Source organism: Papio anubis, chromosome 14, assembly GCF_008728515.1.
Source record: "Papio anubis isolate 15944 chromosome 14, Panubis1.0, whole genome shotgun sequence".
NCBI classification, from domain to species: domain Eukaryota; kingdom Metazoa; phylum Chordata; class Mammalia; order Primates; family Cercopithecidae; genus Papio; species Papio anubis.
Genome location: NC_044989.1, coordinates 60,023,398 through 60,049,985, shown reverse-complemented (window position 1 = coordinate 60,049,985; position 26,588 = coordinate 60,023,398). Strand labels below are relative to the sequence as shown.

Here is a 26,588-nt window from a genome sequence, read left to right as displayed (position 1 = left end):
GCGTCTGAGGATCAGGGCGTGAATCCTGCTCGCAAGCCCTCCACAGAACAGGGCTGCCTCTAACACTGATTCCAACATCTAATAACATTTATTATCAAGCCACTTCTTCTATGTCTAAATTAAATCCTTCCTCCTGCAGTGTAGTGCATCTCCTTTTATTCTGCCCTCAATAAAGATGGAAAACAGCTGGTCAGCATTCCCTGCAGAATAACTCTTCCAACTCTTGAAAGCTATTATTAAGTTCCCATAGTCTCCTCTCCTGAAGACAAATACTGAAGCTTTCTCCCACTATTTTCCCCACTCACCTTTTTCTCTCTGGCTTTAGGTCTTTCTCCAGCTGCTTGCTTCTTGAGGCCACCTGCAAATATATCTGCATTTTTTTCTTAATTATATTTTTACTGGAAATTGATGGCAGAAGATTTTGTCTTTCAGTCACCATTTTCTGATAGACTTTGTCATTAAGTATCCCAGCATATCATTCATTGGCTTGAATTAACTAAAGAATTTTCCCCAATCTTTAAGCATTCTGGGTCTATGGAGACCTTGTTGGTAAAAAATGTGTGTGTGCGTGTGTGTGTGTGCAAATGTGAATGGTTTTTCTGATATTTTCCATTCATCTTTTTCTAAATATTATATTACATTAATATGTACCTCTACTTTTCTTTATAAATTAGGGACAGAGTGGTGTGTGTGTGTGTGTGTATGTGTGTGTGTGTGTATTTGTATACTAATTCTGATTAATTTGTAATAGCTTCCCTGAAATCAATGGTGAAAAGGATTCTGAGTCTCTATGCAGTTAAGCAAGGAAGAATGATGTGAAAGTGAATGTTTTGTAGCATTAGCTATGGGTGAGAATGAATGTAGCAGCATGATTGCCAAGTTGTATGGTGACAAAGTGGCCAAAAAGTTAAAATAATTATTGTTCTTTTTCCTTCCCTCTGCTGATATGTCTTTTAGGACACACAGCCCTTTTATCAATCTGCCTGTAGGCAGCATCATTAATTAATTTCTCACATACCCTGATTCAGTACCTCCCAGTACATTTTGATGCCTCTTTAGCCATCAGTCTCTGTGTTCTATTGGCTAATCAGCAGCCAGGGAAACCACTCCATTCCCATTTCCCCATTATATCCTAGGAATTTATCAACTTATCCTTGGATTACTATAACAGTCCAATAACTGGCCTGCTTCCCTCTTTTCCCACCATTTAGCCTTTCTGCCAACATCCTAGACTGATGCTTCATGTCTGCCAGTTCATTGCTCCAGAAGAATTAGTGGCTCAGTATCCCTTAATGTAACCCATTTAAGTGCTGCTTCCTTCTTAATGTTTTTTGGGGTTCTCCCAAAATAGATACCATCCAATACACTTCTTTCAATTTCCTATCACTTCCCAGAAATGCTTTTGTTTAAAAATTTTAAAAACATGTTTTGGAATTCAAAGAATTTTGACCATCTCACCTAGAATCTCCTCCCTCTTCCAAATCCATCTAAATCTTACTCATTGTATGAGACCCATCATCCATGAAGCTTTTCTAAATGTAGACTTCCAGCCTTTATTGATGTCTCCTTTCTCTAACGTCGTACCACAATTATATTCTGACACTTAGCTCAATTATATATAGTTTCGTGCCTCGATAATTGTTGTATGAACCGACTGGTCTTCTCTCTTCAGCTAGACTCTAATTTTCTTCAGAGAAGACACCATACCTTCCCTTTTATCTGTTTGTTTTACTGTCCTTCCTGTTGCATGCCCTGCAGCAGTGCTCCACTCAGAAATAGTTTTCCAAAAGCACCTATCACATGACTCTCCAAATAATCAGTTTAACTGTTTTTCACAGTGATTAGATTTGTTTAAAATAATTTGACTAGTCTCTATGGCTTTGGATAGATGGATTAATATTTCAGAAGGTATAGATACTAGTGACATTAGTAAAGAAAAATGTATTTGGGGATCATACATAGTTAATAAATGATACACTTTGGGGGAAGAATAAAAGTGATTTCATTTTGACAGAGCTCGAAGTATTATTAATTACACAGATGCTAATATGGTATTGAGGAATAGCATAGAAAGGCATTGAAATGCAATTTCTCACCTGGCTTACATAAAGGGTGATGAGATGTTCATCACAAGATTTCTCTACTTTGGCACAGTGAACATATTAAAGATTGCATACAAAATCCAAAAGCAGAAAAAATATTAATCAATCATTAGTATATAACATTCACTAGTACAGTAAAAAAAAAAAATCAGAAAGGAAACTGTTGGCTATTGTTTGTCTCTCATGTTTTGGTAGGGCATGCTTCAGCCAAAGAAGGTTTTAGAAACCCAGGAAAGGTGCTGGAGGATCTCGAGATAGCTATCAGTCTGTTCGTGCGAATGTGAGGGTGACACTATCTCAAAGTCACCTGAGAGGCAAAGGAAAACTGTGCCATAGCATGGCATTTCTGAACCACAGCATAGTGACTTAATTGATTTATACTTTATTCTTTTTCGAAGACAGCTGAATGGCAAAGGTCTTTCTTTTGTGTAGTGCTGGTAAACTGGTTGTCAAACAACCTCTACTCATTTAATAATTTATCCCATTTTGTAAAAGAAAGGCAGCTGACATGCAGTAAATCTACTCCATATTTAAATTACTACATTGAACAATAATAAGGAGAATGAAAAATCTAGTCCATTATTTAAAATTAAACATATATGAAACTATTTTTTTTCAAATGATCACCAAAGGCTGTAGTTTAAAGGCAGCACTGAAGCCCTGAGTGGAATAAAAATGCCTAACAGTGGTTTGCAAATGGCAGCAGAATTATTTATTCTATTTTTTCTATACATAAGGAATTGAGCTAAATGAACAATGTTTAAGCATGTCAGAATTTCATCAATTTTGCATGAGCATTCTCAAATATCCTGGTGGGGGTAATTGCTTGCAAATACATTTAAACTAATGATATGTTATATCCTTACTTGATATAAAACTATTAAAAGATATATTATTGCATTTGACAATGCCATGCAGCTGGGTCAGATCTTAATGACAGATTCCTGCATTTGTGAATTAAGATACACTCTGCTGGAAGCAAATATTTTGTAAAAATAAAAGCTATATACTAGGTAAGTTTGATCATTTGTCTAAAACTTCCATTTCTGTTTGTTGGGAACTACGAGACTTAGGAGAGAAGAGTTTTGTTCCTTTCCTAATATTGGAAAAGGAATCCAGAGCTATAATTGAATCCTCCTCATACCGCTTTCCCCTCAGCAGGAGAGAAAAGAACTTGTAAAATCTACCATGTGGTTTTAAAAGTCCACTTAGAGTATTGTTTTGCATCCCTTACAGGCTGAGGTGACTGACATGCCTTAAACCAATTAGAGAAAGTGGCCCTTTTCCCCCATGAAAAAAACAAAAAAAAAGGATGTTTATTTTTAAGGAGAATTAAGCTAGGCTGGAAGGAAATATTACATGGGAAAAATAACTCAAGGAAAAAAAATTAAAAGCCCACTTGCAGAAATAGTTTTGCAAAAGGAAAATGTCACAATTGTCTGCAAGGATTCGTTGGTGTTTAACTTTCAGGGAATATTGGCTTTTGTATTTTTTTAGTCCACTCTTCATTTTGCCTGAGGTCAGCATACACAGGGTCCAGCTTTTTTCAGCATAGATTAATTTGCCTGGATCTTACCCTAGGTTCTGTGATCAAAACCCCTGTGTGATTTCTATTGTTGACAATGGGCTAAAATGCATATTAATTTGTCTCCACTGCCAGGATTTGTGAGACTCCAAGATGGATTGTGAAGCAGCCATTAATGCTTCTACGTGATTATGGAACTTGGGGAGCCAGCTTGGCATCCCACTGGAAGTCAGATGATGTTATGATTACAAGGAAGTATTGATATACTTCCCTAATTGTTTCTTAGGACTTTGGATTCTATTTATGATGTCATTACAAAGCTATGCATTATCTGCATAATCGCCAAGGAAAAGACTCTCTCATGAAGGGAAATGCATCCCACTGAGATAATGCCGCAAGCTACTGCTATACATCCAGCGGCATATGTATGGTGTTGAAATAATAAGACAGCATGGAATAATGATGAATTCTTGTTCCCATCATGACAGAAAGCTTTCCCCAAATTATCACTATTACTGGCTTAATTGATCCATGCTCAGTGAAAGGATTTCAGCAAATGGATGGCCTTGGGACTCCATTCCTACCTCACAGCACAATTTCTGACAGTATCAGCCTCAGAAAGGCCAGTCCCTCTTTGCAGAAGCTGTGATCACCCTGCATAGAATGCACACTGCAGCTTTGGAAGTGTGTGTATATGTGAGGGTGTGCACCCGTGTGTGCACACATGGGAGGATCTTTACACAAATGTGTACACACCACTCAGTTGATGGCTTGGATTGAAAAGTAAAGGAAAGATAAACTTGCCTCTGGAATAAGAGGAAGATAATTTTTCTCAGTGAACAGACTCTTCACTGAGTGAAAAAATTACACATTATTGTCGCTTGGTGTTATATATATATGAAGCTCTCACCTTGACTCTGCAGCCTAGCAGGACTAAGTCTTTTATACGGCACAGAATAGTACAATATACCTCTACTGCAAGGTTTTCAGTTACTCGGTAATTCTGATACATATTCTCTCCCTCTGCTTAAAAGCCACGTATCCTCTGATTTTCAACATCATTGAAGACTATTACAACTTCACTTCATAATATACTGTAAATTTTATTCTAAAGCACCAATTCCTTGGCTCCTAAGAACAATCTTAGGGAAAGAGTGCACTATACTTCTTACTCTTTCAGTAATGTGAGAGGAGACCTAATGAAACTCTTTATGCAAATTTTCCAGTTATCGGGTAAAACCTTCACATAGAAAATCTGTCACATGTTGTAAAATTTCTTTATGTTATCAAATGCTAATGATGACTCAGAACACAGCCCACAGAGGATCTTTGAAATCCTTCATAAAAACTGTATTCCACCCCAATATCAGAGGCCTTGGAAATTCCGCAACTCTGAAGACGTGGGTTTGTAATTAGCACGGTGCGGGCTTCTCTGCCCTCTGAAACCATAATGTTAATTACAAAAATTACACTGTGTTTAAAAGTGCAATTAAGAGACTCCACCGCACAAAGGGAATCTTGGAACCTCTTTTCACACTTTGAAGCCAGGTCATAATATAGCCCATAAAAAGGAGGCCAAGGCTCATTCCCTTTTAAAGGCTTCAGAAGATCATAGAGGCTATCTCAGCGAGAATGAGTTCTACTGAGCTCCGCAGCACTCTTAATGAATAATGCTCTACCTGGAGCAAGGGAGGAGGCAAAAGGAGAAAATTAGCTGAAAAATGATGGCTGCTTAGCACCCAGCTAGGCTATTGCAAATATCAACACCCAACTTGGGTCTACTTTGGGCCAATTCTGGAGTCATTTGCTTGGTCCTGGTGTCAGCATGGATCCCAGAGTGGGGCTCATATATATGCAGGTAAAACCATGAAATGTAGTTTCGTGAGTTCAGATCTAGTATTGTACTTCATTCAGAATGGAACTCTATAAGATTTATTTGAAAAAAAAAATTATACTGGGAGATAAGCCCCACCCCATGTCAAACTCCTTGGAGGAACTATGGGAAAAAAATGAGAGAATTAGGCTGATTACTTTATTTGGTGCTTTAATGGAAGAACTCAAGCTATATTGCTGGTGGTGAAGTGTTTTAATGAGTAGCATGAGACAGGCAGTGTGGATTAGTGGGCAAAACACTAGGGTAGGAAACGGGTCTAAAATGAGAGTCTTTGATCTGCAGTTGTGTGACATTTAGTGACAATTTAACTTCTCAAAGTCTCAATTTTCCCACCAGGACAGTGTGAATAATGCAGCTGTTGAGGATGGTCAAGATAGAATTATCTGAAAGAAATTATTGCGAACAAAAATGCCCAGCAGTCTCTAAAGTGGCAAGCATATACAAGTTAACGTTACTGCAGATATGCCTTGAGTCAGTATTATGAGAATTTTATATTGGTCACCTCTTAAAGTTCTTCCTCTCACCTTGTGTTATTGGTTACATGATGCCTCCCTCCACCAACATCCCCCATCTTCTGCCCCAGTTGATACTTTAAAGTCTCAATTCTCAGTACCTCAGAATGTGTCTTTATTTGGAAATAGGGCTATTGAAGATGTAATTAGTTAAGATGAATCATTTAAGGGGTGCCTCATCTAATATGGTTTGTACCCTTATAAAAAGGAGAAATTAGGGAACAGAGACAGATTTGCACAGAGGAAAGATGATGTGAAGGAACAGGAGAAGGTCATCTATAAGCCAAGGAGAGAGGTCTGAAACAGATCCTTTCCTCACAGCCCTCAGCAGGAACCAACCCTCCTGATACTTTTACCTTGGACTTCCATCCTCCAGAACAGTGAGACAGTATATTTCTCCTGCCAAAGTCAGTCAGTTGTGGTACTTTGTCACAGCAGCCCTAAGAAATTAATGCACCCTGAAAGTGTATGTGTTTTCCTACAGGCCATTTTTCTCTGATAACTTGAAATATCTTACCTGTTTTTCAAATAAATATACATGAGGTAACATAGCCCTTTCTCTGAGTCTTCCTTCACCCACAGCCAGAGTCTTCAAGTCACTCTTCTCTAATACTGGGCTTTCATATACACTTTTGGACTGCAGAAGCCTACCATCATTTATTTGTTTGCCTCCCTTTTACTTGTATCAGGGAACACTCTGAGACATTGCATTCTCTATACCTAAGCGGTGCTTTACTAGGGCCTGAATCCAGGATCAACATTCAACCCTATATCTACAATGCAGCGAAAAAACTGCCCCAAATTTATTTACATCCCACAAATTTTGGCATTTTTATTTTTGCCCAAAGAGCAATGAAAGACAGAGAATGGAGAAATTGATGTCAGCTAGAGATTTTCTAAAGAGTTGTGGGTTGGAACCAGAATGGTGGAAGTTAGAAAGAAGATCCCAGAAACAGGGCAGGATGGGGAGATGGGCAGTTCAGTGCTGGTATTCTAGAGCCAGCATAAGGCAGAAAGACAGTTGCATGTTCTATGAGGCCTATCATGCACTTTGACCTTGGCACTGTTCTGGCATCTCACAAAGCAGTAATAGTTACTCTGGAAAGAGATGTATATACTGGAGAGAAAATATTTTTTAAAACTCAGGAAGTCATTTTTATCAGCCTTTTTTATGCCTCCATTCCTCCCTCTTTCTCTCTGTGTCTCCCCTACTCTTCCTCTCTGTCTCTGTCTCTGTCTGTCTCTCTCTGTCTCTCACACACACACACACACGCATACATCCAAGCTAAATTCTGAATAGAGGAATTTTGCTTTTTTTGGTAGATTTGTATTCCACAGGTTATTTTTTTATAGGTTTGCAAAATCTGCAAAAATGCATTTCTCAGTGTCTAGAACATCTAGGTTCTAGATGTTCTGCCTAAGTTGCTGCCTAAGTAATTTCCATCACGGGAATTTTTGATTCCATGTCTCCTAAAAACCCTGGATGTGTTAACCACAACTGTTTTGTACTCATGAGGTTTTATGAAGTCTCTGAGTGGCTACACGTTACTTAATCCTTCCTTCCATTTACAAATAAGTTTATTGTGAAGTCTAATGTGCAAACTCCCAACATTGCCCAATAAATCACCAACCTGACCTTTCATAGAAATATTGAAGGCTGGTATTGAAACTGGCTTAAAGATGGGAAGGAAATTCCTTGGCCCCCCTCCCACCCCTGCTACTCACCCCCACAAAGTGTTATACAGTATGCTGCCCATTGGCCTGGGCTGTTTGGCCTATGTGTCTGGAAAAATTCACTTCCTCCTCCTTCATCTTCTACCTGCCTGACTCGTTACAGAACCAGACAGTTTACATATGTGATCCTTCCTATTTAGAAAATTAATGGTGTTTTCTGGCTCCAAATCACAGCTTGTGGTGCTCTGCAGGCGATGAAAAACTTGGCCAGCTTCAGCAGCAAGGCAGCCATTAGAAAATTAACCCTTGGTGACCAAGGAGCAAAGGTAGGCGAGTGAGGTCCTGGAGACGTGGCAGGCTGTAGCTTTCAGGTGTCGATACATATGTTAGCCGTGTAGGAACAGCACACACGGGGCCCCCTGAGAGCTTCTAGCTAGCATGTTTGTGGTTGGCCACTGTGGAGAGGGCACGGACATAGCACTTGGCAGCCAATGCAACCAATATGCCATGCTTTTTATCAGAGCTCAGGAGAAAGCCCAGAGCCCAGCTTTGGAATCCCAGCCATCGCTGTCTTGGCTCCACCTGATTAAAAGATGTGCCATTCAACACCATCCCTGTGTGTCTCCATTTCACACCCCGTGCTGGGCTGGCCTCAGGAGGTAGCTGACCTCGGGAAGACTGAATCATAAAAGCAAGGGTGGGAGAAAACTTTAAAGTGATTAATTCCACATTAACTTAAATCTCCCCTGCTTGCTTTCTGTTAGGGTGTCTTTTTTTTTTTTTTTTCCCCACCTTTGGTACATGGAAGCTAGAGAAGCTACTGTTTCATTTTGTAGTCTTGTAATTGTGTGTGTGTGTGTGTGTGTGTGTGTGTGTGTGTGTGTGTGTGTAGGGGAGCCAGGGTCAGGGTACAGGGCTTGGAAGTGTCAATACTAACTTTGGGAATTTGGTTTCGAGGGCAATATTGCTTGGATCATTGTTAGAGTTTTCTCTTATCACAGGAAAGTCAGAGCCAACATGTCAGAGCCAACACTGGTCCTGGATTTATCCCCCATAAACGTAAAATCATTTTCCTTGCTCTGTCCCAGTGAAACCGGCATCAGTGACCCCAAGGATCTAATGCTTTGGGGCATGCTTTTCTATATTTGCTCCTGAAACTGAGGTGATACAGGGGCTCCAGATAATGAGCAGTCATGGAGCCCTGAGCCCACCACTGAGGGGGAAAACAGGGCAGCCAAAAGTGTAGCTGCATGGACTATCAGAGGCTGGAAACCTTCTCTCTCCAGCTCCTGCACACCTATCGTGCAATCCTGAAGTCAATTTTTATTTTTAGGTTTCTGGTACAAGAAAACACAGCTGCTTATTTTACTGCTTCTGAATGCTTGCTCCTTGGTATTCAGTGAAATCAGGCTATATTCATCTCTAACATTGTGTAACACCAGCTTTAATACAAACAGGGGTAAATAACAGTGGCACATTAATTACTCCTTTCTAGTTTACACTGACAAAAATGTACTAAAATGAAGACTAATATAATTATAGATGATGCATTTTCAATTAGCCTTTGTTAATACTATTAATAAGATTAATATATACTAAAATGTCAATACGCTTATCTAAATAATTTTTTTAAATCACCCTTTCAAGTCCCACCATCAGACATTAAAGCACAGCGTCTTAATTACATGTGCTCATCAACAAAGTTAAACGGATAACATTCCTCAAGTGTAGTGGAGACAGACACAGGCAAGCTCTGAGACTGCCTATGTATTCACCTTTCTCAGCTTCATTTTTCTTTTCTGTAAACCATTATTGTTTCTGGAGAGAGCATAACCAGCACAGGGCTTTGCAGACTTCTTACACTGTGAGGGCTACTCACGGAGTGGCTTGTTCTCTAACACACATGCATGTATAAATGACCCCTTTCTGAACTGAATGATTAAATGTGGCCCTTTTCCCTTTATAATTTTAATAATATACAACACAACTGTGACTGGTGTTAATGTATAAATTAATTGTCCCAGTGAGACATTTCTTCCCAAAAAGCAATAATAGCTGGATTCTCCTTGAGAATGTGAAAACCCTCTGGTATACTAATAAAATGAAAAAGGTTCACAAAATAATATCCGAAATAATTGGGTTCCCTGTACCAAAGGACCCCATGTTGTTTCTCTTAAGTGATCTAAAAAATTGTGATTATTCCTTTGGACTTAATAAAACATAATAAAAAAAAATCAGTGAGGATAACATAGAAAAATCACATCCATGTCCCCTTAATCTGCTTAAAGGTGAAATTCCGAACACTTTCTCAACATTAAGGAGAAAATAAGTTTTGCAAGTAATGACGTTTATTTAGCTGATATCATATTGGTAATAGGCCCAGCCCTTTCTCCCACTGTGTGTGTGTGTGTGTGTGTGTGTTTTATGGATATTTGATCATTAAAACTTTTTAACAGCTCTAGTTGATAAATCCACTAGCCCTTTCCTCCCCAGAAACTGGGAAACTGCATGCTCCTACTGTGCTGTATTCATAATCAAATTAGTGTCGTGTGAATAGAATGTGTGCGTGTGTGTGTGTGTGTGTGTGTGTAGGAGGGTGGGGGCACAAAACTGCTCTCCTGCCCGGATGGATGTTTTCATCCCAGGAGCTTTTCTTTTTTTCCCTTTCAGATATAAAGGCTTATCCAGACTGAAAATCTCACCCCTCATTTTTTTTCTTCTTCTCATCATAACCTGTTTATTTACTTGTTCTTATGCTACAACAACCAGAAAAATACAGTGGCTGGAAATGAACATATTTTCCATGAAGAAAGAGGAGTTGTGGAGAGTGGTGGGGACCTGGAGGGAAACTAGGAAATGCAAAGGGGTCTGTGGCCAGAGCAGGGGATGCTAGAACGACAGAATGCTGAAGATAGTTGTCCCAGCTACGAGATAAAAGCTACATTACATGAAATTAATGGAGGCTGTCTGCGACATACATGAATCACTGTTTCAACACTAAGAAACCAGCACAAAAGAATAAAGAAATCTGAGTACTAACTACATCTTCAAAGGTCTCCTATTTACCCAGCTATACTGGGTACTGACACAAGTGGGGGGAAATATAAGAAAAAAGCACTGCTGTGATCCAATGAATGCGACCATATGAGCTATATTGGAGCCGTATGCATCCTATTTAGCTGATATCAAACACAGTTTAATGAAAGTTAAATAGTTTCTGAGGAGTGCATGAGCTGGAACAGATTAGATTCCACCGAGGGGTCTCTCAGCATATTGTTGCTCACATGTATTCCCTGCTCAGGGCTGCTACAATTCCAGCACTCCATTAGCAATACACAAAAGACTTATGCAGATAGCGGGCATAAGCTCCTACCGCCATGTTGGGAAATAAAAACACACATACACAGACACACGCACACACGGATGAAGGTTTTGTTCAATGTGTTCATCTCAAAATAGATCTCTGTAATTCAAAATTGATAAGAGCATTTGTGGAAAGAAGGAAGTGGCTGCCTCTATTTTTAAAGAGAGAAATATGTAAACTGCCTCAAATAGAAGACACCACATCAGGCGCGTAATGAGAGTTTGATCTTTCAGAGGACAATGACATGGGTGAATGCAATGCCCTTTTGATCTGCAAGCTACATCTGGCCTAAAGGTGCCATGGCTTCCCTGTTAACACCCCATGAACTTACAGGGGTGTATGCTCCTGCAAATTCTCCCACACACAGTATCTCCCCAGCAATGCCTCATTTTTTAAATGTACAATTCCTTCCAGAAATACTGCTCAACAGTCTGTCCATCTCTTCACATGGCTGTCACAAAAACTGACATGAATTGTAATTAATAATTTCATTACTTAGCAAAGATTTTTTTTTTAACTTCCCCACTATTAAATTGTCTATGTGTATTTTTTCCCTCCCTCTGTCCAGGCACCCCCTACCCTGTCTTTATTGAGCCGACTTTTCATGGACAGACAGTGGTGTTCTAATTTAAACAGGCGAGATCTTTCACATTGGTCTTTCTATAAAAGTGGCCAGAAGGGTTGAATAGCATCATTTGCTCCTTTCAGATGAAGAGCAAAAGAAGTCCTTTCCAACCTCAGCTGTGTTCACTTTTTTGCTCTTGCATAATTGCAGTCAAACTTCATTGAACATTTACTCTATGTCTGGCATTTTCCCAGGGCTAGGCCGGTTTATAAAGAAGAATCAGATATGCTCCCTATACTCAAAGAGCTCATAGTTTAGAGTAAAGGTTCTCAGTTGGGGGCAAGGTTAACACTCCCCCCACTCTAGGATATATTTGATAATGTCTGGAGACATTTATTTTTGGTTGTTCCAACTGGGAAAATGCTACTAGCATTGAGAGGATGGAGCCCATGGATGTTGTTAAACATCCCGTAAGGAACAGGACAGTCCTCGACAACGAAGTCCGGAATGCCAACAGCACTGAGATCTAGAGAGACGACTGTTTCCCAGGGAGGAGTAAGGTGAAATTCCTGGTAAACTTTGGACTCTCTGGTATATCTCTGTACCTTGTTCCTATTCCCAGTGAGGTCTGGACACTTTGGTGTGTTGTCCCCTGATAGCACCAAGGGACTGAATGAGGCTTCAATAGCACTTTGCTTAAATGTTGAGAATCAACTCTTAAAAGCTTTTGGTGTGCCCCAACTTTTGGGAAATCCTTTTTAGTTTCTTAAGTCTCTGAGACTAGGAGTAAGGGCTCTTCTGTAAAGTCAGGCACAGGGAAAGAAAATGGAAAACAACATGCTTCTCTCCCACATTGTTTCTCAGCTATGGGAGAGTTTTCTATTAATATTATCCAAGTCCTTCTAGAAGGGGCAGGATTTTCTCAGACATCTCTTGTTTGTCCTTTAATTATTATTCCTAGAAATAAAAGTGGCCTCACATTAGAGAACTGAGTGCCTTTTTGGGGTGGCCCGTCAGGTGCACTAAAGTCATCTTGGGGCTCTGGTATAATAATTTTATTAAGAAGAAGAGTAGGCATGAAGTTGATATGAGCTGCCTCTTTTGAGCAAGAAGAATTTCCTCACATTATTCCTGCTGTCCCTGTCACCACATTACATCATCATATTCCATGTGACATCATGTCAGAAGTGGTGCACACATTGAAAGTTGCTTCCACCTGGTGGTGGCATCATGGGGAACTGAAGTCCTGTTTGACAACATCAACGAACTTGGTATATCTGAAAAAACATTGACGAGCACGTCCTTCACTTCCTCTTAGATTTGCGCTCTTCAGGTAATTGGGAATATAACATCACCGTGGCTAGAAGCTGAAGCATAATTTATAATGAACTGATAGCAAAATTTATCTACTATGACTAATAATCATAATGTAGTAACGGTAATGTCTGTCATAATAAAAAGGAACTAATTAGAGTGGAAAACAATATCTCTCCTTAAGAAACCTTACCTCACTGAGAAAATAAGACATGTAGGTGGCACAACATGTACTAATTCACTTAGCACAGTGAACCCAGGTAACAGCACATGCATGGAATGATTGATTGACCCAGGAAATAATTCACATGGAAACTAATTGATTGAGGATAACTCTTATACCACCTTTACCTGTGACATGAGGCCCTTTACAAGGGTGCAGGGATGCTGTGGCATGAAGTAGCCCAAAGCAATTATATCTAGAAAATGACTCCTTACCTGTTCTTAGATGTAAGGATCAGCCGGCCTGAGTGTCGAGTAAGGAGGAAAGGCTGGCTGCAATGATGGTTGTGAAAACATATTTCTGATCAAGAACATTGTCAATGAAATGAGACTATGTTCCTGATGATTGGCAAGATTTGGGAAATATTTTGGAGGGACTTATTACAGTGTGCTGTGATGATTTCAGGATTTCTGGAATCTTGCAACAGTTTCTCTTTAACCTGCAGGTGGCATTAGTAGTAAAAATGTATTTCCTATCATTCCTGAAAAAAATATTCAGCAATAAAGTGAGGGAAACAGTAAAGGGCTTCACAGCATGACTCAATTAGAGGAGCAAGCCCGATTCATTGCAGATGGCTTTTTGCTATGTTTAATAATCCAGGGAACTCAATGATCCAAATCCAGAAATAGTAAACTACAATTCTTATAGGAATTGAAAAATCTGGGGAAGTTTTTTCTTTCTCTTGAGTTTGGAATACAAGCATACGTCTATATGCATACACACACACATGTCTTTGTGATTCCGTTTCCATGTGGGAGGCCAAGAATCTGAGCACTGGGAGCAAACTTGGTTTTTTACTTACCGAGTGAGAATTGAAACTCAACTAAGTGTGATCGAAATTCTCTAAAACCGACCCCCTAAGATTCTCTCTCATTGCTGCTGGGCCCTATGTCTAGCTCAGAGAGACTTGCGCATTGCTAGTATAGCAGTTCCCACAGCCACGGTACTTACTTTTTTCACTTCTTCCTGGTGCAACAGCAACTCACTAACTGCACTGGCCAAGCAAATTCTTGAACTGAACGTGATGAAATACCTGGAATGGAGTCAATTTAGGAAAGTCTCCCAACCTCTTCAGAGAGATGACAATCCAACTAGTTATACCTGGAAATGGAAATGGGAAATTAAGAGACTATTTCTTTAAAAGCTCCAAAGTATCAAAGAAGTTAAAAACTCAGGAAAACACAGAGAGCAGGTATAAAACCTATTGGGATTGGGGTCTGTGATCTTATTCTGAATTTGATGGAGGAGAATGATTATGAAGGTGAATATGTTAAATAGGATGGCCCAGCACCCAGCCTTCTAGCAATCCCTAAGCATCCTTTAGGGAACATGGCCTTCTAGCAGAAAGAAGCTGCAAAGAAATGACAAGCCAATTGGGGATCTGTGTAAACAGAAAACTCTGATTCTCCAAAGTAGACCTACTAACTGCAGTGAAGTTAGAGGTTGTTCTGAAGTGAGCATTTTCTTCTCTGATGTTTCTCACACTTAAATGCTTTATAGTTCATACCTCTGCTTCCTTTCCAATGGACAGTTGAGAATTTTGCTGTGTTTTTTGTTTGTTTAGTTGTTTTTTCCAGAGACTAGTTCTCACTTTGTTGTCCAGGCTGGAGTACAGCAGTACAATAATAGCTCATTGCAGCCTTGACCTCCTGGGTGGAAGCAATCCTCCCACCTTAGCCTCCCAAGTAGCTGGGACTATAGGCCCATGCCATTGTGTAGAGATAGGGTCTTGCTATGTTGCCCAGGCTCATCTCAAACTCTTGGCCTCAAGTGATTTTCCTACCTTGGTTCCCCATCGTGCTAGGATTACAGGTGGGAGCCACCATGCCCTGCTGATTTTGCTGATTTTTAACAGTCGTGATCAAGTGCCAGAAGTATATCTGTAGCCATGGATCTATTCCTCAAAGTGCTCTTTAGACACTCTTATGGGAAGGTTAATATTTTATTAAATATTTAGCACTGACATAATGTGAAGAGGTCTTTCGATGAATCAGTTCAATCACAAGCTTTAATTGAGCCTGAAAGTTGTCACCCACATTTCTCGTTTGCTCACTAGCCTCTGCCATGCATCACTATTGCCTTGACTCTGGTTCATAGGTTGTCTCCTCCCAGGAAGCACAGCTCCTCATGCAGCCAGTGTTGATGAGAGTTTCCATCAAGAAGTTCATGTCTAGTGGAGGCTGCCACTGCTTGCATCTCTCAGTGCGACCTAGGTCTCCACTGGACACTGCTATGCCCTCTATGCCCTGGCACTCTGTACTCAGTACTTCCCTGCAGTATGGGAGGCTCTGGAGCCCACAGAGGCCCAGGTTGCCAACCTGGTCCATGGGAAAGTGGCAAAAAAGGCCTCCTTTATGTTGGTATTATTTTCTATTAGAAGGGGCTTCAAGCACTGTTGGCTGTGCCCAAAGACTTAAACAGCATTTAGGAAAATCACTTATCCAGTCATAACTTATATCCTCTAAGCTCTCCACAAAACTTGGACACAAGTATCATGAAGGCTGGCTGGATACAGTGCCACCATACCTGAAGCACAGCCCAGTGCTAGGCTGGGGTTTCCTCTCTTAGATATGCCCAGTGGCAGAATCAGCTCTTCCCGATATGACTTGTCATACTATGTGGAGCTCAGAATTCACTGCACTCAGCGGAATCTTATTTGAGTGTCCCATTTTTCTTTTCTCCCAGTGGGTCTTGCTGGGAACATGGAAAATCTGATTTCTTTTCTCTGATCTTCTTAACTCCAGATCTTGGAAACTTTTTTAAAAAGATCTGATAGTCTTCTTATTCATATTAAAATATTAGCTGAGCCAAAATAGCATGTGGTCTGACTTTTCTTTCATTATAAAAGAAAATCCTTTATAAAAAGGATTTTTTTCATTATAATTTGAAAAGTGATTTTTTGAGATCTGCACAGTACTATGGATTGAATATTTGTGTTCTCCCAAAGTTCACATGTTGAAACCCTAATCCTCCATGTGATGATATTTGGAGATTGGGCCTTTGGGAGGTAATTAGATCTTTAGGGTGGAGCCCTCATAAATGGGATTCATGACCTTATTAAGAAGAGACACAAGCTTGCCTATCTCTCTTTTTCCACTAAGTGAAGACACAGCAAGAAACTGGCCATCTCCAAACTGGCAAGAGGCCCTCATGGGAACCCAACTATGTTGGCACCCTGAGCTCCATCTTCCCAGCCTCCAGAATTGTGAGACATACATTTCTGTTGTTTAAGGCACCTAATCTATGGTATTTTGTCACAGCAGCCTGAGGAGTCTAAGACACATGGTTACAAAATGTTTCATAATTGGCTTGATATTTAACAGATACCGTTAAAAAAATCTCATGAAACCTAGACAACCTTGGAATTCTGGACATAGGATTGCCTCAACTTTAGTGTGTGAAGTAGTAATGATCTTCAGCAGGTGGGAAAACACTAAGTCATCTTTACTTGAAATTCTCTTATTAATCAGTTTATTCTCCTAGGATTTTAGCTCCTTCATGTTCTACAATACAGGGGATGTATATGGCAACTTATGAGAACACTGCAAGTTAATTATGCTATGTAATGATTGTCGGTCTCTTGACTGTATTTTCTGTTCCTGGTCTGCTACGTGAGTAGGCCATGACACCTCAGTTTTCATGGGTAGGACCTCTGTATATGTTTCCACTCATTGGCATTTCAACAGCTTTTAGGGTACATTATTTACTTTCATCAAATTCTCTTCAAAGATCTTTTATGGACATATCAGGCCCCGGTTTTATGATGACTCAAATATATGCCCCCTACCTTTGACCATTTGGAGGAGTGAAAACTATCAATCCTTGTAAATCCATTAATACGTGTTTGTTGCTTCTCATGGACTTGGTTTTTATTTCTACTCTACAAATATATACTGGACTGGCTCCACATTATGCCACACCCCATGTTCCACAGTTCTTCCAAGAAACACACACACACATACACACCTTCAAGTATATGCAATTGAATCCAATTACTCATTTCTAGGTTCTATCCTATCCACAATTCTGAAGAAACTTCAAGATTACAAAATAATAGGTACTTCAGACTTTGGAAGCAGAGATGTTAAACTATTGGTGAAAGTAAGATATTGAAAGACTAAAGATAGGATACGGGAAATAGAAAATCTAAGGATTTTCTAATCTAAGGATTAAGTCATGGCTTTATAACAACTGCTCTGTCTCCACTGACTTATCTTGGAAATAGAAGTCATTATAGTAGCTGTTCACTGTGTTTTATAATGTTATCAAGGTAAATGAAATGAAGGAAATATTTTGAAAAAACATAAGGATGGCCAGCGTCTGATTTACTGTTGCTGAAAACATCTGATTACCTGCAGGAAACTCTGCAATGCCCAGGAGTCCCACCCAGAGTGGGACTGCTATAATATCTGCAAACTAGTATCCCTATGGGCACAAATCTGTGGGTTTGTGCTGTTATGGACAGCTGTGTGTTAGAATTTGTCTCATCCTTTACGAAAATTCTTCACCCATTCACTTGACAGAACAAATCAAAACATGTGAGAAGGGATGATTGTTTCAAAAGAAAAGTGGGATGTGTAGAGAGGGTTATGCATGGAGAGATGCCTCTGTGAATATTGAGTGCAGCGGGAGATAATATGAAGTTTCTTAGGACTTGCCAACTGGAAGATTCGATGAAAGAAACTACGTTCCTTTTTTTAAACAAACAAACAAACAACAAAAAAAAATGGCAGTCCATTAAAAAAAGGGAACACCAACCTAGCCAGTCTCAGACATTGTTAAAAAGGACTCAAGACCCATTCGTTTTGACTTAGGTGTGCATATTTCTAAACTTCTGCCCCTTTACAAACACATTTGTTCTAACCATATTGCAACAGATCTGCATTCTTAGCCAATTCCCCTGAATTCTTAATTCTTGTTAACAACTCTGGCAATTAACCAATTACTCCTACCACTGAAGGGCTCAGGGAGGAAGGGACAGATGATTTATAGCAGCACAGCGTCCATGCTTGTTGAATCGAGCTCAATTGCTGGAGTACTTCATTTAGAGAATAGATGGGGAGGTGAGTAGCCAACAGGCTGAAGATAATCAAAAGACTACAACTGCCAACAGGTGACAGGTTGGAAGTGCTCCTTCCTCTGACTCTTTTTTACTGTTATTTCCCTCCTGTCCTTGTTCCCAAAGCTCACACAAAATCCCGATGTCACTTGGATGGGTCAGCCAGCTAATCGTGTTGAGGGTTTTACAGAAAGGTAGCATCATAGTATTTAAAGAGCCTCAGAGATTGTCTAGTCTATAAGTGCAGGAAGCTGTTCTACAAGGCCCTGGTGAATGACCCGTTAGATCCTTTTTAAATATTATCAGTAATGACTTTGGAAGGCAGCTCATTCCACTACAGGACAACTGTTTGTTAGAAAGTTTCCCTTAAAATGAGATACAATCTGCCTGATTCTAATATATGCCCACTGATTGCATCTGTCTTGCGAAGCAATCCAGAATCACTCCACTCTTGCTCCTAGATAGTGTGCCTCCAAAACTTGAGAACATCTTTAATATCCCATCCTTCACTGCAGTTCTTCTTCTCATGTTTGTGGGGCAGAGTTTTCTTATCTTTTTCCAGTCCCTCTTAAAAACACCGTTTTTTTCTCAAGGCCCTTCTTAAATTGCAGCACCAGCATTTTTAACATCATTGCCCATGGTGCCTTCCTTGTGAACCGCATTCCTGCCATTTACATCCCCATATTATCTTTGGTCCCAATAAAACCATGGATTCTGAGGGACCTATTCAATTAAAGCCAATAATATGACCAGGACCACGCTGATGACATTTGCTAGTCCTTCCCTGAAATAACTTTGGATTTATCATTTCTGTTTCAGAACTGTTTCTAGGGCTGTGTGGCAGGGCTTGAACTTTTGATGTGCTCTTTAAGAGCACCTAAATTTACTGAGTTAATAAAATTATAGACACTGATAAAGGCAATAATAGAGCAAGAAGAAGTGAACAATGGTTTCAGCCAGAGGGAGAAAAGGGAAGGTCACTCAGAGTAGAAGGCGGCAAATAGTTTCTGCAGACAGGAACGCTCTTTGGTGGTGGGCATGGAGTTATCCCAGAGGGCAGGCCCAACCAGATGGGCAGACCCACCAGTGTGCACATGTGACTTGAGGGGTGCTAAAACATTCCTAGTCCCCAAATATCTGTTATACTCCTCCTACTGCCGGAAATCCCCATGTAACTAACTCCTTTAGCTTAAGGCCACTGTAAAAATGTAAATGTTCTCTGGGAGAGTAAAATATGAATCCATTATCAACTAGTGACATCTCAGCTACACTTGACCAAATCAGAACTAGCTGGTCACTGAGCAGACTCCTAGAGGAATAGGCTACAAAACCGATATGTTTTAATTGAAGGAACAATATAGAAAGATAAAATTTCAAGACTTTGTGGTGCAAGGAGGTGAAGAGGAAGGATAGAGATAAGGATTTATTTGGTGGAAAGTGAGTTGCCTGAGACAAGCAGGGTGCCTCTGTGGAGGCCTGTGCAGCCCTCAGCAGCAGTGTGGATACTGGGAACTAGATGAATAAAGTGAGGATGCTAAAAAGCAGCTAAAAAAGAATATGAATAAATCTCTTAGGTTGAAGTGCTGTGGAGGGATGCCCTGAGGCATTCTCTATCGAGCTTGGGCTCAGGAACTATGAATTGGCTGGGTGGGCAAAATGCCCTAGTTTTTTGATTTTTTAATTTTAATTTCTCACTTCTGAATGGACTTACTTAAATTACTTCAGAGCTGTAAACTGTAAGGAGAAATTCATTTGATTCCCTGCTTTATTGCTGACTTTATTCTTTCTGATTTTCTCCATGTTATTACTGGTGAGACCCCAAAAGGGTGATGAATTAGGAAGGGGAGAGGAGTTGGAGGTCAGCAGGCAGATCATCAATGAAAAAAAGCTGAGGAAGAATAATTTTCATATTCTTTATAATCATGAACTAGAAAGACTCTCTGAATTCCAATGTAAGAGAAGCAACTTAATGTTACTTAGGCAGAAAAGGAGAGTGGATGAATAATAAATACATAAGTAAATAATAAAGAGTAGAAGGAGAGGATACAGTCAGGATGCCTGGATGATGAGACCTTTATGTTGACACCTCTCTTTCTCTCTCTATCTCTCTTTCGCCTCCTTTTCTCCTGTTTCTCATGTGTGCCTCTTTCAGGTGTTAGGTTCATTCCTTCCTCCCACAAAGAGGGTTTCTCCAGTTGCAGGCTCACATCTTCTCAACCTCATGACCACATCTGAAATAGTTCCTTTTGTTGTTGTTGTTGCTCTTAGTTCAGTTTAGGAAAAATATGAAAGAGCTGTGAATGGTTCCATTGGGTCCTAGGCTTATTCCCAGAATGATCACCAGCTCCGGTAAAGTGTGAGGCAATTAGCTTATTCTGGATTCAGTGTAACCCCCAAGGCCAGATAGCCGATAGCTGCTATCAGGGAAGGGGAGAAGTGATGTTGGACACACACACGAAGAATTATAACACAAAGGAAGATTGAGGGAGTCATTTAATAGCAGTGTACCTACAATCCTAATGGAAGCCGAGATCTTGGTGGGGTTTTTACACCCTCTAATCTAATTACAAAATTGTAAAATGGACCTTATTAGTCAGCTAGGGCTTCTGTGGTAACAAAACACAACAAAACAGGTAGCTTAAACAACAGAAATGTACCCTCTCATACTTCAAGAGGCTGCAAGTCCAAGATCAAGGAGCTGGCAGGGCTCTCCTGAGGTCTCTCTCCTTGGCTTGCATATGGCTGCTCCTCTGTGCACGTTCATCCTTGGTGTTTCTCCCTCTTCTTATAAAAACACCAGTCATGCTGGACATGGGGCTCACCCTCAAGACATCAATTAGCCTTACTTACCTCTTTAAATGTCCTGTCTCCAAATATAGTCACATTGAGGCTTAAGGCTTCCAGATATCAATCTTCCAAGGGACACAATTCAGTCCATAACATGGACTAGTCTAGGTTTCAGTAAGGAAATGGACAAGCTGTGGAATGGTGTTTGAGTTTTTTCCCCTAAATTATAGAAGATAAGTATGAACCAGGGAAGACAAACCCACCTGAAACACATATATTTGCAATGCAAGGGTTGAGGGGCTTAAGATCACGTGATTATGACTGATAAGGCTACTGAAGACCAGATGTAGCAAACAGGCAAGACATTTTCCTAGAATGAGTTGGAAGTTTTGCCTAACAGTAAGACTGATTTTATATTCTAGGAAGTGTCTCCCCAAAGAGGGAAGCCCTAGTTTTCAGAGAAGCAAGTGCTTCTGTGCCAAGTTAAGGAATAATCTGTCTCTGATCCTGTCTGATGTATAAATTGGCCGTATATTTTTGGCAGTGCCATCATCCAAGAGCTAAGTTTTAAAAAATGTCTAGGAAAATATAATACTTATCTGCAAATGTGAATGCTAATGAAACCCTGTTGCTGGCTAATTTCCATCAGAGGAAATTGCTGCATATTCAAAATATCTATAGGTGGACACTGAAAATCATCATTGCTATTAAAAAGCAGTTTATACCAGAGTTCATGTTTGAACTAAAGTGAAAATTCTGTCTCTCTAATAAGAATATAATAACTGGTAGTCTCAGTATCTAATAGGAAGGAATGAAATTTGAGAAAACAGAAATAAAAGCTTTTTTTTTTTTTTTTTTTTTTTTTAAGAAATCAACTAGATCTAGAGAATAATTACTATTGTGATCCATTGAATAGAACCAGCATTTGTTCACTTGGTGTGTAGTTTATTTATAATCCTCCTACCTATGAACACAGACTGCATTTGGGGTGTGTATGTACATGTGTGGGCAGCAGGGAGAGAACAAGTTGAAAGAGAATGAAATCAATGTATGAGGAACATAATTTAGGAATTTATCTTTTTTTAGTAATAGAGTTTGAAAAGTAAGATAAACCTGATAATGAGTTTTCTTCCTTGTAGCCAGGTTTGTGTATAAAAGGAAAAGACTTTCTCATATACAAATGCAAATCTATGTACCATGCCCCCGCAAATATAAGCAAGGATGTGCACATATGTCCCAAATTAATTCCAAAGCAATTTCAGACCCAGATTTGTGTTAATGCATTTAGCAAGTAATTAGTTGTCCATTCATTCATTAACAGCATATTTTAAAACTTCTTGCAAAACCCAACCTCCCCCCTCAACAAAGTGGCACTTCTAAAAAGACAGAAGGGATAGAAAATATGTCGGGTAAGATGAGAAAACAAATCAGAGAAAGAAAATTACATGTTAGCTGTAGAAGAACATTAGTCATAGAAATGGGATTTACAAAGAACACACTTTGCTTTCCTTTACCTTTTCACACAAAAAGGGGTGAAGTTGCGAATTGGAACTGCATCAGTGGGTACTTTAGCATTTTATGATTCCAGTTTAGTATAATGTTTTTCTCTCTTGGACGTTATAATTTTTCTTCCATTTGTAAAGCGCTTTATAGTTTTCTAAGCAGTTTCACATAGAGTAGCTCATTTGTGGAACTAATAGCATTTATGTGGAATCACAATATTCTAATAGAATTGTGCAATTCGCATAATGAGTTTAACTTGTTATTAAAATGAATGCCACTTGGATAAGATTGAAGGGGAAACCAGGCAGGTCAACAATCTTGAGGTAAGTTCTGACCATTTTGGATTTGTAAGAGCTGAGGGTAAGAAATAAAGATACTTTGGGAGAATATGACCATAGATAAAATAAGTTTAAAAATGAAGGCTAAAGGCACACAGATGTCCTGTTCCTATTTCAAAATTTCACTAGGAGTTGTGATAGAGATTGCCAATTTCCATTCTCCTCCTTTTCCTCCTCTTACAAACACAGGCTCTGCATTACTGGATGTGCCAAGCTGGAAAACTGCATCACCCAGCCTCCCTTTCCCCTTCTTGCTTTTATTAGCCTACGGTTTTTGCAACATGCTGGACCTGACTCCAAGGAGATCTAGATAATGGAAGCTACACAGTAAAGATGGAGCAGAAAAAGATGGAAGGAATCTACGACATCAGTGTTCTGTTAAACACCTCCATGCATTCTTCTATTATTCCAGCCATTGCTAGATGACTAATTTTGCTCAGGTACAACAAAACAACTTGGTGAAGCCTGCCATGCACCTCTCCCTTCCTGATCTACAGAATCTCTAATCATTTTACCTTCATATGGAAAACTAATAGGAACTTCTTCAGCACCCAAGGAAGTGCAACCCGTAAGTGTTAGTAGTAGTGTATGAAAAGAGTTAACACATGTTGGGAATAAAAAATACCCTTTCCAATGGGTATTGGAAATGTAGCCAAGATATCCATGCTTTCCTTTTTCTTTCTTTCTGTCAAAGAGCCCTGATATATTTTGCAAAAGGCTTATCTGGCCTCCCAAGGAACATTCCAACAGGTGATCCATAGTGATTTTATATAAATAAAGCAATGTTGTCCAGTGTTGTCATTCCCTTCTCTGCACATACACTCCCTCCATCTGCCATTCCTGCTCACAAATAAACGTCCTACATATTAGCCTTTGTTTCAGACTTCTCTTTCCAGGGGTCCCAGGTGATGACAGATTAAAATCATGCAGGAATAAACCAGTCCTGGACTGCCTAGCTCTGAGCGTTTCATTTTTAATATAAACAGGAGAGTTATCATAGCTTTCAGCTCAATAATTTATCTATTGATAAATTATTAATATTTATCTATGGTCACATTCTCCCAAACTAGCTTTTATTTATTTACTATAAATATTAATCTATTGATAATTAAACCAATAATTTATCTTTTGGTTCTATTTTATAATTTTTAGTTTTTGATTTATATTCTCTATTTCATGATACTTCATTCTTGTATTTTCCTTTAGTTATTTAGACATAGTTTTCTTCAACTCTTTGAATATATTTTAAATAGATGATTTAAACTCTGTTTAAAGTCTTTCTAGTAAGGACAACTTCTGAGTTTCACAGGCCAGTTTCTATTGACTGGTATTTTTACTGTGTGTGGGTCATACTTTCTCATAATTTTGCATCTCTTATAATTTTCAATAATATATATATTTATTTTTAAATATTTAATTTAAAAATAAAGATTGCACATATTCAGTGTGCACAATGTGATGATTTCATATATGCATACATTGTGTAATGATTATCACAATCAAATTAACACATAAAATTATAAAATCAAATTTATATGTCATCCTTGTGTGGGGGCCATGCTAATCTTCTCTGTATCATTCTGATTTTAGTATATGTGCTGCCAAAACAAGCACTAAATATTGTAGTTAAACAATGTGGCAACTTTGAAAATCAGATTTCCTTACACTTTTCCCAGGGTTGTTGCTGTTGCTGTTTGTTATTTTTGTGGTTATTTGTTTACTTTCCATAAGTAATTCTGTGGTATCTCTTTTATTTGTCCTGTGTGGACAGTTAAGCTTATTGGCCAGCTGATGATTAAACTACGATTCTCTTAAATGCACTGAACTAATAATTTTCCCTGCCTTCTCAAAGGTGGTTTTGTGTGTGTTGGGGTATGCCTTCAATGCTTTGCAAGGAGTTTGCAACTCTGCTTTCCTTTTTATTCCTGCTTGGGGAGATCCTCAAAGTTGGCTAAAGTTGAAAGAGTAGAGCCTTCTCAAGTATTTCCTGGGCATTTCCTAACCACATGTATATGGTGTTCTAGATTCCCAGGAATAGTTTAGTACTTTAAAAGTCTCCTATGAACAACTCTTTTCCTATTTTTTTCCCCTTGTAGTTATTTTTCTGGTCAGCTTCTTGTTTATCCCAGCTATTATCTCACCTCAAGCAGCTGCAATATTAAACAATTACCACTAATTATTTCCAACAAATACCATGGAGAAAAAGCTGTTTTTAGAGTGTGAACTCTGAGTATAAAAAATAATAATAAGGAAACGCCATGCAAATTGGGGTTTCCAGGGAACTTCCAGATAAGTCAGATAATGACAATTCTGTGGCTATAGGACTTTTGAGGAAGTTCAAACCCAAAACCTGTCTGCCCCTACCAACGGCTATGAAGTTGCTGGTTTCAATGCCTACATTGATTGTGAGGACTTTTATTTTCAAAGGTTCTGTAGATCTAGAGAGAGAGAACAATAGAAAAATGGTCAGTTAAAATGCCACAGTGTCCTGTTATTACCACAATCTTACCACAGTGCTTTTATTGAATAAATCCTTCTTGAGCTTGGTTAATTTTCAGAGTACTGAAAGTATTTATTTCACCTCTTTTTGTCAGTATTTTCATTGCTTGTATAAAGGAGTAAATTATTGGATATCATTACTCTGTTATTCCTGCTGATGTTACCCTCTGAAATCAATCTGAATCCAAGAACAAAGGGGGAATTAAGATATTCTCAGATTTAAGAAAGCTAAGAGAATTAGCTGCCAGCAGAACTACCTTAAGATACTGGCAAACTAAAGTTCTCTTAACTAAATAAGTTTTTTAAAAAATGATAAGAGAAGGACTTTTGGAACATTAGAAAGAAAATAAAAAAGAGAACAAATATATAGGTAAATAATATGGAAATGCCTTCTTTTTAGTTTTCTAAATTGTGTTTCTCTAACGTGTTTCTCACTGTATGTAGACAAAACTTTTAAGATAGTTGTATAATGAATATAGAAGGATAAATGGTTGTAAAGAGAGAGAATATTTCTATGGTTTGCTCAAACTGGTAAAATAATGATAGCAGTGGACTCTGATAAGCTACTTATATATTATATAATATCTGGAACCTTCGCTGAGACTATGTATAGATATAAACTCAAAACCACTGCATATAAATCAAAATGGAATCATAAAATATACACTGAATCCACAAAAAGACAGGACAAAAAAACCAAAACCCGGAAAGCAAACAGAAAATCAACAGAGAAAGAATTAAGCCCTGAAATACCAATAATTACATTAACTATGAAAGGACTAAACATACCAACTAAAAGATAGAGGTTAGCAGCATGGACAAAAATAACAAGCCATTAATATGTTGTACATCAGAAACTTGCTTCAGATATAACGATATAGGCAGATTTAAAGCAAAAGTATAGAAAAAGGTATACTATGCAAACATTAATAAAAAGAAAGCAGGGGTGGCTATGTTGATATCACATAAAATAGATTTCAAAGTGTATTAGTTCATTCTCACATTGTTATAAAGAACTATCTGAGACTGGGTAATTTATAAAGAAAAGAAAAGAGGTTTAATTGGCTCACGGTTCCACAGGCTGTATAGGAAGCATGGCTAGGGAGGAAATTATGTGGTGGAAGGTGAAGGCACATCTTACATGTGGGCGCATGAGAAAGAGTGAAGGGGGAAGTGCTACACACTTTCAAACAACCATATCTTATGAGAACTCACTCATTATCATGAGG

The 26,588-nt window shown here is 38.9% G+C and overlaps 1 long non-coding RNA gene and 1 other non-coding gene across 2 annotated transcripts in view; one reads left to right on the top strand and one right to left on the bottom strand.

The window, feature by feature from the left end:
* Positions 1-26,283, top strand: part of LOC108581646 — a 441,215-nt gene extending 414,932 nt beyond the window's left edge. Inside the window, exon 8 of the long non-coding RNA XR_004178269.1 lies at positions 23,050-26,283. This is a non-coding gene — a long non-coding RNA (uncharacterized LOC108581646). The remainder of the gene's footprint in view (positions 1-23,049) is intronic.
* LOC116270495 lies at positions 24,372-24,474 on the bottom strand. Its single transcript, XR_004178522.1, has one exon. It is a non-coding gene; the product is annotated as a U6 spliceosomal RNA (small nuclear RNA).
* Positions 26,284-26,588: the final 305 nt, after the last annotated feature.